Below are 13,922 nucleotides of genomic sequence, written 5' to 3' on the forward strand. Positions count from 1 at the left end.
ATTCAGTGTTGGTGTTCGGCCTTGCCTCTTACGTGTAGAAAGTTCTCCAGATTCTCTGAATCTTCTGATTATATTATGGACTGTAGATGATGGAATCCCTAAATTCCTTGCAACTGAACGTTGAGAAACATTGTTCTTAAACTGTTGGACTATTTTTTCACGCAGTTGTTCACAAAGTGGTGATCCTCACCTTGTCTTTTGTTGTGAATGGCTGAGGCTTCTGGGGATGCGCCTTTTATACCCAATCATGACACTCACAATTAGTGTCATGTGTCTCAGTTCCCAAACACTTATTGAGTGTTGTTAGAAGGAAAGGTGATGTAACACAGTGGTAAACATACCACTGTCACAGCTTTGAGACGTGTTACAGGCATCCATTTCAAAATGAGCAAATATTTGCACAAAAACAAAGTCTATCAGTTTGAACATTAAATATCTTGTCTTTGTGGTGTATTCAATTGAATATAGGTTGAAGAGGATTTGCAGATCATTGTATTCTATTTTTATTTACATTTTACACAACGTCCCAACTTCATTGGAATTGGGGTTGTTTGAAAATAGTTTAGGGTAGGTGATGGTCTAGTGGTTAAAGCGTTGGGCTCGAGACCAGAGGATCCTTGGTTCAAATCCCAGCCTGACTGGAAAATCACTAAGGGCCCTTGGGCAAGGTCCTTAATCCTCTAGTTGCTTCTGGTGTGTAGTGAGTGTCTTGCATGGCAGCAGCCTGACATCGGGGTGAATGTGAGGCATTGATTTGTAAAGCTCTTTGAGCATCCGATGCAGATGGAAAAGCGCTATATAAATGCAGTCCATTTACCATTTTTGTTCTGGGTGAAAAGATAACTCCAGAAATATTCAACAATCGGTCCCAGGTTGAAAATTGCCGCACTTCCCCATTAAACTCACAGTATTACTTTTTATTCATTTGTTTTTTATCTTTGACCTCTTCTTTCCAGTATAGTTTTGATTTATTTTAACAACAGAACAGTTATTGTTTTTGTTAGTGTAGGATCTTTAATTCTTAACTATAAGTCATAATTTTAATGTAAAAAATGAAAAGCCTTCTGTGCAACTCAACATGATGTGTTAACACAAACCTTGTGTTTGTGGTGCTTTGGTTTCCATCCTGTAGGGGGCACTGTGGCTCTTTGTCAGCCCATGAGACCCCTGTAGTGAAACGGCTTCCAGGCATCATTTTCTTGGTCAAAGTATAAAATGTTTTTGTGCATAATGGAAGCTGGAGAATATTAACGGGGCAAATATCTGATTTCATGCAAAAGAAAATATCTGATGTGTAGAGGGGAATATTAAACACGTCTCCTGGTATTGTAGTGACGAGGCACAAAACAAAAGAGCTTTTTCACTCTGAGAGGAGACGGAATACAAGTCAGGTTTCAGGAGGACCAGGACACGTTCAAGGCTCGGCCCACCCAGATACACAAAAAGCCACTTCAGCACCACTGAACCAGCTGTGCAAATATTTAATTTTTCTCTTTTTTGTCTCTTTTTTTTCAGTTGGATTACTTCATGTACTGAACCAATATTAATAATGAAACAAACTATTAAATTTTGGTGATTCTCCAGGCTGTGTGTTCACAATCCTGATGAGTGGGATGATATCAACCAGACTCTGTGTGTGTGTGTGTGTGGTCATTTATTTATATGACCAACACTGTATGTGTGTGTGTGTGTATATATATATATATATACAGTTTCCCATTCAGTTGAATGAGACGCTGAGTGAGACGGTCGTCTTTTCCGTCTGTGTGCCACGCACCCTGTGTTGGCGAGAAACTTCCCAACAAAGTGAGAGTGGACTTTGGTGTTGAGAAACGGCAACGTCTGTTCCGAGTTGTTTCAAAGAGTTGCTCTAATGCGTCAAGAGAAACAAACAGAGATGGAACGAGCACATTTGTTGTTAAAATCACGTTGTTTTGCACAGTGTGCTATTTTACTTTGATCTAGTAGTCGCAGTAATAGAGTACATTCTGGGGTGATTTGTCTGCTGCTAAAGGAAAAGTTCAAACCCAAATGCATTTAAAAAGATAAGTGGAGCAGCGACGAACTGTTAATTACAAAAATAAAGTCTGTGCTGCAGAGGCACCATTGTTAAACGTTCCGGCTTTTTATTGAACTTATTATACTTTTATTATACTGTCACTTTTTTTTTGCTCTTATTTGAGGCGTCTATTCTTTCTGGTGCATTAGAGCCTGTCAGGTTTGAGCATAATGCGGCACATTTTATCGGAACCACTTCATCAACGTGACCATAAGAACATACCGCTTTAGGTCTTTGACAAACCACTTTTAGAGCTGCAGTAACAATAAAAAGTTTTCCTGCTCCTGGGTTTGTTTGTGTTATATTGTCTCCCACCACCGCACAGTGGAACTGTGGATGGGTTCCAGTTCTGTCTGTGTGTCCCTCCAGATTGCATACCACAAGGTACAATTTACAGTTTGAACAGAATTAAAGTCATATTTATCAGATGTTTGCAAGGTCAGGTCAAGTCTGGTAGCATGTGCCTTTGGTGTATTCACCACTTGGGCCTTGGGTTCTGGACAGTAACCACCCAGACAGAAAACCAGTCTGTCCCACCTTTCCAAAGGTCCATGTCCTCAGCCTTCTCCAGCCACTAGGGTCTTCCACCCTGAGGCACCTACGTGTTGGATCATGTCCAGAGAAACATATCATATGGTCACAATGCTGTGATGTCACAATATAAGAAATACTCCTCATAGGAGGTCCATGAGTAACTGTTCATTTGACACAGTTATACCTGCGGGACCCAAGGATCCTCCACAGAGACCTGGTACCAAAGACATCCAGTTGTCATCTTCAGTCTCTGTCAGACTTGACAGAAAGCACCAGAACCCTAAAGATGCGGACCTTAGTTCTCCTGCAAAGATATCAGCATCACCAAACACCTCTGTCCAATGACCCACATGTTCAGCAGTAGATCTGCATACAGACACACTTCTGATGGTGGAGTGCAGGAAGATCAGATTGGCTCAGCCACGCCCTCGCATGACTGCAGCCTCGATTTGATGTTTAGCTTCCTGATGGTGTAAATGAGTGGATTGTATTCTTGAAAAACGTTTAGATTTTTTTTTTTTTTTTTGGTGGTATCTGAAGCATTTAACAGGTGTCACTTACAGATGTACTCTGACAAACACTCAGATTTTGGCCGTCTTCTCTTTCAGCCTTCGTCATTCCTTCTCCAAGCACCGTCGCCTTGCTGAGAAGAAACTTGTTCCTCTCACCCCCCGCTGTCCAGAAAATTGGCCCAGAGGGCTGAAGGAGAGGTGAGTAGAGGGTGGAGAACAGCTCCTCATGCACAAATAACCCTCTCAGAACTGCAGAGAGAGCTTTAGTGGGCGTGACATTATCAGCGAACCGCTTAAAGATCCTGTTGACACGGGTCACACGTCCAACCTGAACGCTGATCCCTGCAGCCTCCGCAGGTGCTTTTAAATAATTTTGTGTAAAATGTTTCCCAGATTGGTTATTTTTCTTCTGTTCCAGTTGCATTTTGTACAGCGCAGTATGACAGCCAGGTGTCACTGTGACCACCTCTGCTGCAGCGCAGAGTTGAAACTTCTTGGTGATGACCTCACTTCCTCCTGGGCAGAACATCAGATGATATTTTGAGGGAGTTCTTGTAAAGAATGGACATACTGTACCTCAGTGTTTTCCCACACCGCGTCCTGTGATGATGTACACAGACAAACAGGTTACTATGTAATGTGTTGGTGAGACATTTGGTGGTTAAAGTTCATGTTGTTTGTTTTTGCTCAGTTCTGAACAAATCGAATCATTTACCTTCAGTAAAAACTGCAGTTTCACTGCAAAGCCGTGAGGTTCTTTGACTAAAATGGACCATTGATGTGGAATTATGTCAACATTATTGAAAGTAGTTGAAAAGCTGAGTGAGAAACTGAAGGTCAAAGCGTTACTCCTGCTGGTTGTTGGTGCATTTGGAGAGTTTCCACACAATCTGCGTCATCAGATTACTGTATTTAGTACTTTGTTCCCACACACTCCGCATGAACAGAGTACTGTATTTAGTACTCGCTCCAGACTGTGGAGTTAAACTCCGGCTTTTATAACACCTCAGCTGAATGTTGTGAGACGAAACAAGGCTTTCAGTGTAGGTGACTGTGCTCATTTATTTATTTTAACTCTGAGACAGTCTGCAGAGATGATGAAGTGTTTTTCGTGATGCAGTTTCCAGAGACAAACGGCACTCTGTGGCGCAGAAGGTATTTTATTCTGAAAGCTTTTTCTCTTCACACAGCAGGATGTGTGTGTACTTGTTTTCAGCATTGATTGCGCACATCGATCTGCTGGGCTTCACAACATCGAGTCAGAAACCAGTCAACAACTGAGCAACTGCTCCATCGACCTGCCACTTTGACGAAAAGCTTCGCTGGCATCTGTCACGGCTGCTTCCTGACTCGTTGTTAAAGGATCCTGTTTCCTGGTTGCCCTGTACCCTCTTTAATCTGCCGCCTATGCCGATGTCCTCATCAAATCCCCATCTGTAATTTGTTTCCAGTCTTATTGCCTTTGGATCAATGAGGGTTCTACTGATTCTGTAACCATAAAATGAGTCTCTTGTACCCAGCAGGTCACCAGTTTGATCCCCACCTCAGGTCCTCTTCCAGCATATCTGAAGAGCCCTAAAAGGAGTGAAGAGTCGATAACTCAGCTCAACTGACTTGGACAACTTGGACTTGGACTGATTCTGTTCCTTTTGTCTCAGTCCGGGATGTGGAAGGTAATGTGCGGGAGTGGCGTCTGTGGACCACGGGATGGTGGGCGGACTGTGAGATGCCATGCCTGAAGCTGATGCAGCAGATGTTTTGATTTCCTGTTTCTTCAGCTTTGTCAGAACCTGATTCCTGTCATACTTGTTAAATGCTCACGTCTCATAAGATTTGGGGTGAAGTGATTGTCCTGGTGGAGGGATGCATTCCACTCAATTTCAGTTCAATTTCAATTTATTTTCATTTATATAGTGCCAAATCACAACAGAGTTGCCTCAAAGCACTCCACACAGGTAAGGTCTAACCTTACCAACCCCCAGAGCAACAGTGGTAAGGAAAACCTCCCTCTGTTCCTCAGAGCAAACCTCAAGCAGACCAGACTCAAAGGGGTGACCCTCTGCTTGGGCCATGCTACAGACATAAATTACAGAACAATTCATGGACAAATATACAAGAAATGCTATTGGCGCACAGGACAGGACGATTGCCAACACGAATACAACTGGAGCTGCACCTTAAACAGAGAGAAAAAAACAGAATCAGGCATCAGAAAGACAAAAAATACTGTATAATTTGCCAGCATTAAACAACAAGAAAAACAGAGAAATACTAAGGTGATCGCCGGCCACTAGCCCTAAACTTCACTAAAAGACCCAGAATTTAGATAAAGTTGAGGCCGCAGCCTGCTCCAATTACTAATAAATGAATTAAAAGAGTAAAAAGCGTAAAATAAAACTGTACCAGTATGCTAGCCATATGAAAGGGAAAATAAGTGCATCTTAAGTCTGGACTTGAAAATCTCCACAGAATCTGACTGTTTTATTGATGCAGGGAGATCATTCCACAGAACAGGGGCACGATAAGAGAAAGCTCTGTGACCCGCACTTAGTGCCGCTCTAGTGTTTAGTACAGCGTGTTTTCAGTGTGGAACTCTAAAACCCTTCATATTGCATTTCGGTTCAGTGCCACACTGCAAATCCAAACTGACACTTTGTCTCGTCGCGGTCATGCCGAGTGACAGCTCGGTCCTAACAGACGTCTCTGCTGTACTGTCCCAGTGGGTCGGCTGCTCCAGTGGTATCAGGCTGATCCTCCCACCAGGATGTTAGGCATCTCCAGTGCCAGGCTTCTTGTGCTGATCTGCCAGTTAACTGGGAACCACTAAGTATTAATCCGATTGCAACAGGGAGTGAAACAGCTGAGGGCAGAGAGGACGTGGATCGATTGCTGGAAATGGTTTGCGATTATTCGGAATCAAGACCGAGATTCAGGCTTTCATTGTCTTTCTGGACTCGACCATCAGAGGTGTATCTATATGCGGGGACATTACATCTCTGGGTCTTCAGCCTTTGAAGTCTGGAGAACCATGAGATCGCTGGACAAACGTGTTTGGTGATGCTGATGCTGTTGCAGAAGAGCAAAAGTCCAAGTCTCTAGGAACCTGATGTTTCCTGTCTTACTGTATTTTGTCCATGTTGTATGTTGTCCTGGACATGATCCAGCATGCAGGTCCCTCAGTGTTGAGGAGCCCAGCAGCTGGAGAATGCCAGTGACATGCCCACGTGTCAAGGACACACCCATTTCGGCTGGCTGCAGCAGGTACTGACATGGTCACTGTCGGAGTGGAGAAGGACTGGACGTATGCCTAGATGGTTGCTGTCCAGGGCCCAAGGTGGTTTTGAGAGTGAATAATGCACAGCAGATGTTCGTGCTCCCAGACCTGACCTGGACCTGTCGTACTGTGGAGGACAGACCTGATCAGGTGTCTGTGACATGCTTTTTAAAAAAATTGTCATTCATTTTTTTCTATTCTTTTGTCGGTTTAAATCTGATATTATTATTTTTAATCCCGTAGGTGCAAATTTATCATCCCACAGAGAATGACTTCATAAACACAATCTTCAGTTCTCGACAGCCGTTGTACATTTTGTCGTTTAAACCAGACTGATGCATGTTATTTTAAAACGTAATGAAATTAGCTCAGTACTCGCAGGAAAGACGACGTGGATACGCTGGATTTAAAGGGAACTTTGAAGTGTGCACGTGAAGAAGCTCAGATGGAGAATGTCAAAGGTGAGTTTTATGTGATTTTTACAGGGTCTTTGTGTGTTCGCCTTCGCAAACAAGAAAATGGCTTTAAGAGTGTGGCACTGAAAACCAGGCGAGCTCAGAGGGGGAGGACGTGCGAGCAAAAAAGGCGGGAAACAATCCGGAGAAATTAGCACTTATCCGTGAAAACATGTAGCTCTGATAAAAGCGGAGCGTCTGGAGTAAATAAGAAGCAACACACTGCCGCCTCCTCTCCTGATCATTTATTTTCACCAAACCCAAAAAACATCAGTCACATTAAAGCGCACGCTCAGCCTTCACGGCAGCCTCCCCGGAAAAATAAAAAGGAGAAGAAAGAAGTGATGTGAGAATGTTTCAGTAACCTGAGGCAACTTTCAAAGCAACACTTGGTGAGAAAAGTGAAGTAAATAGTTTGAGTAATGTTGTGAGTGTTGACTTTGGTCTTCATAAACAGATATGTTGTAATTTATCTTTGAGCTGAGTTCACCCGACAAACCACATCTCAAACCCAGCGTAGAAATGACCAAAACACCTGTTTCCAGACGTGGACCAGAACGTTTTTAATGCCTCTTCACACGCTTCGTCCATCCATCTGTAAACGTCCTGTTTGCGCACAATAACTAAAGAATGTTTAGTCTGGTTGGAACCATTTCATGGTGGAGGCCAGACGAAGGTTTTTTTCAAAACTGGGTATAGATATACCACATACTACACCACATACCACACCATATACTACGCCACATACCACACCACATACTACACCACATACCACACCATATACCACACCATATACTACGCCACATACCACATCACATAAGACAACACATACCACACCATATACTACACCATATACTACACCACCTACCACACCATATACTACACCACATACTACACCACATACCACACCATATACCACACCATATACTACACCACCTACCACACCACATTAGACAACACATACCACACCACATACTACACCACATACCACACCATATACCACACCATATACTACGCCACATACCACACCACATAAGACAACACATACCACACCATATACTACACCACCTACCACACCACATAAGACAACACATACCACACCATATACCACACCGCATACGACACCACATAAGACAACACATACTACACCATATACTACACCATATACCACACCACATACAACACCACATAAGACAACACATACTACACCACATACCACACCATATACTACACCACATACGACACCACATAATACAACACATACTACACCATATACTACACCACATAAGACAACACATACCACACCATATACTACGCCACATACCACACCACATAAGACAACACATACCACACCATATACTACACCATATACCACACCATATACTACGCCACATACCACACCACATAAGACAACACATACCACACCATATACTACACCACATAATACAACACATACCACACCATATACAACGCCACATACCACACCACATAAGACAACACATACTACACCATATACAACGCCACATACCACACCACATAAGACAACACATACCACACCATATACTACACCATATACCACACCATATACTACGCCACATACCACACCACATAAGACAACACATACCACACCATATACTACACCACCTACCACACCACATAATACAACACATACCACACCATATACAATGCCACATACCACACCACATAAGACAACACATACTACACCATATACAACACCACATACCACACCACATAAGACAACACATACTACACCATATACAACGTCACATACCACACCACATAAGACAACACATACTACACCATATACAACGTCACATACCACACCACATAAGACAACACATACCACACCATATACAACGCCACATACCACACCACATAAGACAACACATACCACACCATATACAATGCCACCTACCACACCACATAAGACAACACATACCACACCATATACAACGCCACATACCACACCACATAAGACAACACATACTACACCATATACCACACAACATAAGACAACACATACCACACCATATACCACACCACATACGACACCACATAAGACAACACATACTACACCATATACTACACCATATACCACACCACATACAACACCACATAAGACAACACATACTACACCATATACTACACCATATACCACAACACATACTATACCATATACTACACCATATACCACACCACATAAGACAACACATACCACACATATACTACGCCATATACCACACCACATAAGACAACACATACTACACCATATACTACACCATATACCACACCACATACGACACCACATAAGACAACACATACTACACCATATACTACACCATATACCACACCACATACAACACCACATAAGACAACACATACTACACCACATACCACACCATATACTACACCATATACTACACCACCTACCACACCACATAAGACAACACATACTACACCACATACCACACCATATACCAGACCACATACCACACCATATACTACACCATATACTACACCACCTACCACACCACATAAGACAACACATACTACACCACATAAGACAACACATACCACACCATATACTACACCACCTACCACACCACATAAGACAACACATACTACACCATATACGACACCACCTACCACACCACATAAGACAACACATACTACGCCATATACTACACCATATACCACACCACATACAACACCACATAAGACAACACATACTACACCACATACCACCCCATATACTACACCATATACCACACCACATACCACACCATATACTACACCATATACCACACCACATAAAACAACACATACTACACCACAAACCACACCATATACTACATCATATACCATACCACATACGACACCACCTACCACACCACATAAGACAACACATACTACACCATATACCACACCACAAAAGACAACACATACTACACCACATACTACGCCACATACCATACCACATACCACGCCACATAAGACAACACATACTACACCACATACTATGCCACATACCATACCACATACCACGCCACATAAGACAACACATACTACACCACATACCACACCATATATGACACCATATATTACACAACATACGACACCACATACCACACCACAGAAGACAACACATACTACACCACATATAGCAGCAATCTTTCAGTGTACAAGTAGATCTTATACAGTATGTAAAGCACCAGTCTTTGGCTGTAGGAATAACTTTCAGTTTTCATGGTCTCCTGAACGGTAAAATCAAATACAAGCTGAACATTCGACTGGGGGCATTTGCTTTGTGTTGTTCTCATTTTTTACATAATGCTGAACTGACAAATAGTATTTAAATCATGAAAAAACCCTCCTTGGTGGAGTTTGTAATCTTCTCCATTTATGTTTATACTGCCACCTTCAGGTGAGCAGTGGTAAATACTGTTTATTCATCTGCCTCATGGACAGCAATAATCAGATTATTGTCTTGATTCTGAATATTCTTAATAAAACACCATTTAGATTCAGTGTTTATGTGTTGTTTATGGAATATTCTGTTGTATCCCTGTGTATATGTTCCAGGGTCTGATAAATGACTCTCAGACAGATAACATTCACTGCATTCTATGTGTTTAAATAATAATAATAATAATAATAATAATAATAATAATAATACAACCCCAATTCCAATGAAGTTGGGACATTGTGTAAAATGTAAATAAAACAGAATACAATGATTTCAAATCCTCTTCAACCTATATTCAATTGAATAACACCACAAAGACAAGATATTTAATGTTCAAACTGATAAACTTTATTGTTTTTGTGCAAATATCTGCTCATTTTGAAATGGATGCCTGCAACATGTTTTAAAAAAGCTGGGACAGGGGCAACAATGCTCAAAGAACACCTGTTTTTTAACATTCCACAGGTGAACAGGTTAATTGGAAACAGGTGAGTGTCATGATTGGATATTAAAGGAGCATCCCCAAAAGGCTTAGCCGTTCACAAGCAAAGTTTGGGTGAGGATCACCACTTTATGAACAACTGCGTGAAAAAATAGTCCAACAGTTTAAGAACAATGTTTCTCAATGTTCAATTGCAAGGAATTTAGGGATTCCATCATCTACAGTTCATAATATAATCAGAAGATTCAGAGAATCTGAAGAACTTTCTACACGTAAGTGGCAAGGCCGAAAACCAACATTGAATGCCCGTGACCTTCGATCCCTCAGGTGGCACTGCATTAAATACCGACATCATTGTGTAAAGGATCTTACTGCGTGGGCTCAGGAACACTTCAGAAAACCATTGTCAGTTAACACAGTTCGTTGCTACATCTACAAGTGCAAGTTAAAACTCTACCATACAAAGCGAAAGCCGTACATCAACAACATCCAGAAACGCCGCCGCCTTCTCTGGGCCTGAGCTCATTTGAAATGGACAGACACAAAGTGGAAAAGTGTGCTGTGGTCTGATGAGTCCACATTTCACATTGTTTTGGGAAATCATGGACGTCGAGGAAAAAGACCATCCAGATTGTTACCAGCACAAAGGTCAAAAGCCAGCATCTGTGATGGTATGGGTGTGTGTTAGTGCCCATGGCATGGGCAACTTACACATCTGTGATGGCACCATCAATGCTGAAAGGTACATCCAGGTTTTGGAGCAGCACATGCTGCCATCCAAGCAACGTCTTTTTCAGGGACGTCCCTGCTTATTTCAGCAAGACAATCCCAAGCTACATTCTGCACGTGTTACAACAGCGTGGCTTTGTAGTAAAAGAGTGCAGGTACTAGACTGGCCTGCCTGCAGTCCAGACCTGTGACCCTTTGAAAATGTGTGGCGCATTATAAAGCGCAAAATACGACAACGGAGACCCCGGACTGTTGAACAACTGAAGTCGTACATCAAGCAAGAATGGGAAAGAATTCCACCTACAAAGCATCAACAATTAGTGTCCTCAGTTCCCAAACGCTTATTGAGTGTTGTTAGAAGGAAAGGTGGTGTAACACAGTGGTAAACATACCACTGTCCCAACTTTTTTGAAACATGTTGCAGGCATCCATTTAAAAATGAGCAAATATTTGCACAAAAACAATAAAGTTTATCAGTTTTAACATTAAATATCTTGTCTTTGTGGTGTCTTCAATTGAATATAGGTTGAAGAGGATTTGCAAATAATTGTATTGTTTTTATTTACATTTTACACAATATCCCAGCTTCACTGGAATTGGGGTTGTAATAGCAAAAAAAAAAAAAAAAAATCCAGGCAGACATCCTTGTCTGATTAAGGTGTTTATGTGTCTACAGTGCACTTCAATTATCTAAGATCGGAATACTCTGCCTGTTTTTTTTCTAACCCAATTTATGATGTTATTCAGGTTCAGGTGATCAGAAAACACTGGTGACATCATAGTATTTCTGTACGTGTAAACACAGTGATTCAATCACCGCCTTGTTAATTGATGTTAATTATTTACATGGACTCTTTGAAGGAGATGCTGTTCATCTATTTTCACCTCATTTACTTTTCTGTTTATTACGAAATCCATCTCTGTTGATCGTTTAATATGTGATCAGATACTGTACAGACACAATTTATCTCTTTTTAAAAGACTGGTTTAAAATAAATAAGCGACTGTCTGATTTAGAAAAACATTTCTTTCTCATATGTTAGTGCTGTTTTTAAATGGGACTGAGTCCAGTTTGTTTAAGTGGTGATGAAATATGTTTGTCAAGCTGGTTAAAAAAAATAACAACAGAGAATTAACTAAAATGCACAAAATGAACAAGAGGTGATGTGACGCCGGAAGCGTCTGTTTTCTCGGCTGCTGATCACAGATCTGCAGCCATCGTCCATCTGTCGTGTCTGATCTGTGTTCTCACTCTGCCGCAGTTCATTAAAACACAACTCGCTTATAAAAAAAAACACAGCATTCATTACGGGCTTTAATTCTTCCATAACATCAAAGTTCTTTATGCATTATTTTAACAGCAACAAAGTGTCAACAAATAGCCTTCTAAAAGAAATGAAATAAAATATGAAAACAGAGTTTTTAAGTATAGTCATCACGTTTACAGGCAGCTGTCTTTAAAAGCCACCAAATTACATCAGCTGTGTTTATTTGTGGTATAGTTTTATGATAAATACACAGAAGTTTAATTATCTGAAGTCAGAATAAGAACCTCAAGGCCAGAACAGGGATCCAATTTCAATTGCAGTTTATTTCATTTATACAGCGCCAAATCACAACAAATTTGCCTCAAGACGCTTCACACAAGTAAGGTCTCACCTTACCAACCCCCAGAGCAAGGACACAGGTGACAGTGGTAAGAAAAAACTCCCTCTGATGATTTGAGGAAGAAACCTCAAGTAGACCAGACTCAAAGGGGCGACCCTCTGCTTGGGCCATGCTACAGACACAAATTACAAAACAATTCACAAAACGAACATACAGGAAATGTTGCCGGTGCACAGGACAGGAGGGTTACAGAAACAGACACCACACCCCATCTTCTGGATGGAGCCGCACCTCAAACAGAGAGAAAAAAACAGGATCACACATCAGAAAGACAAGAAATACAGTGTAATTTGTCAGCATTAAGCATTAAGTGATCGCCGGCCACAAGCCCTAAGTTTCATTAAAAGACCCAGAATTTAGATAAAGTTGATGGCCGCGGCCCGCTCTGTTTTTTGATAAAATTAATTTAAAAGAGTAAAAGCATAGTTACATACAGTAGTGTTAAGAATAATAGTAGTGCTATGTGACTAAAAAGATTAATCCAGGTTTTGAGTATATTTCTTATTGTTACATGGGAAACAAGGTACCAGTAGATTCAGTAGATTCTCACAAATCCAACAAGACCAAGCATTCATGATATGTACACTCTTAAGGCTATGAAATTGGGCTATTAGTAAAAAAAGTAGAAAAGGGGGTGTTCACAATAATAGTAGCATCTGCGGTTGATGCTACAAACTCAAAACTATTATGTTCAAACTGTTTTTTTTAGCAATCCTGTGAATCACTAAACTATTATTTAGTTGTATAACCACAGTTTTTCAT

This window comes from Thalassophryne amazonica, chromosome 11 (genome assembly GCF_902500255.1).
Source record: "Thalassophryne amazonica chromosome 11, fThaAma1.1, whole genome shotgun sequence".
Lineage (NCBI taxonomy): Eukaryota > Metazoa > Chordata > Actinopteri > Batrachoidiformes > Batrachoididae > Thalassophryne > Thalassophryne amazonica.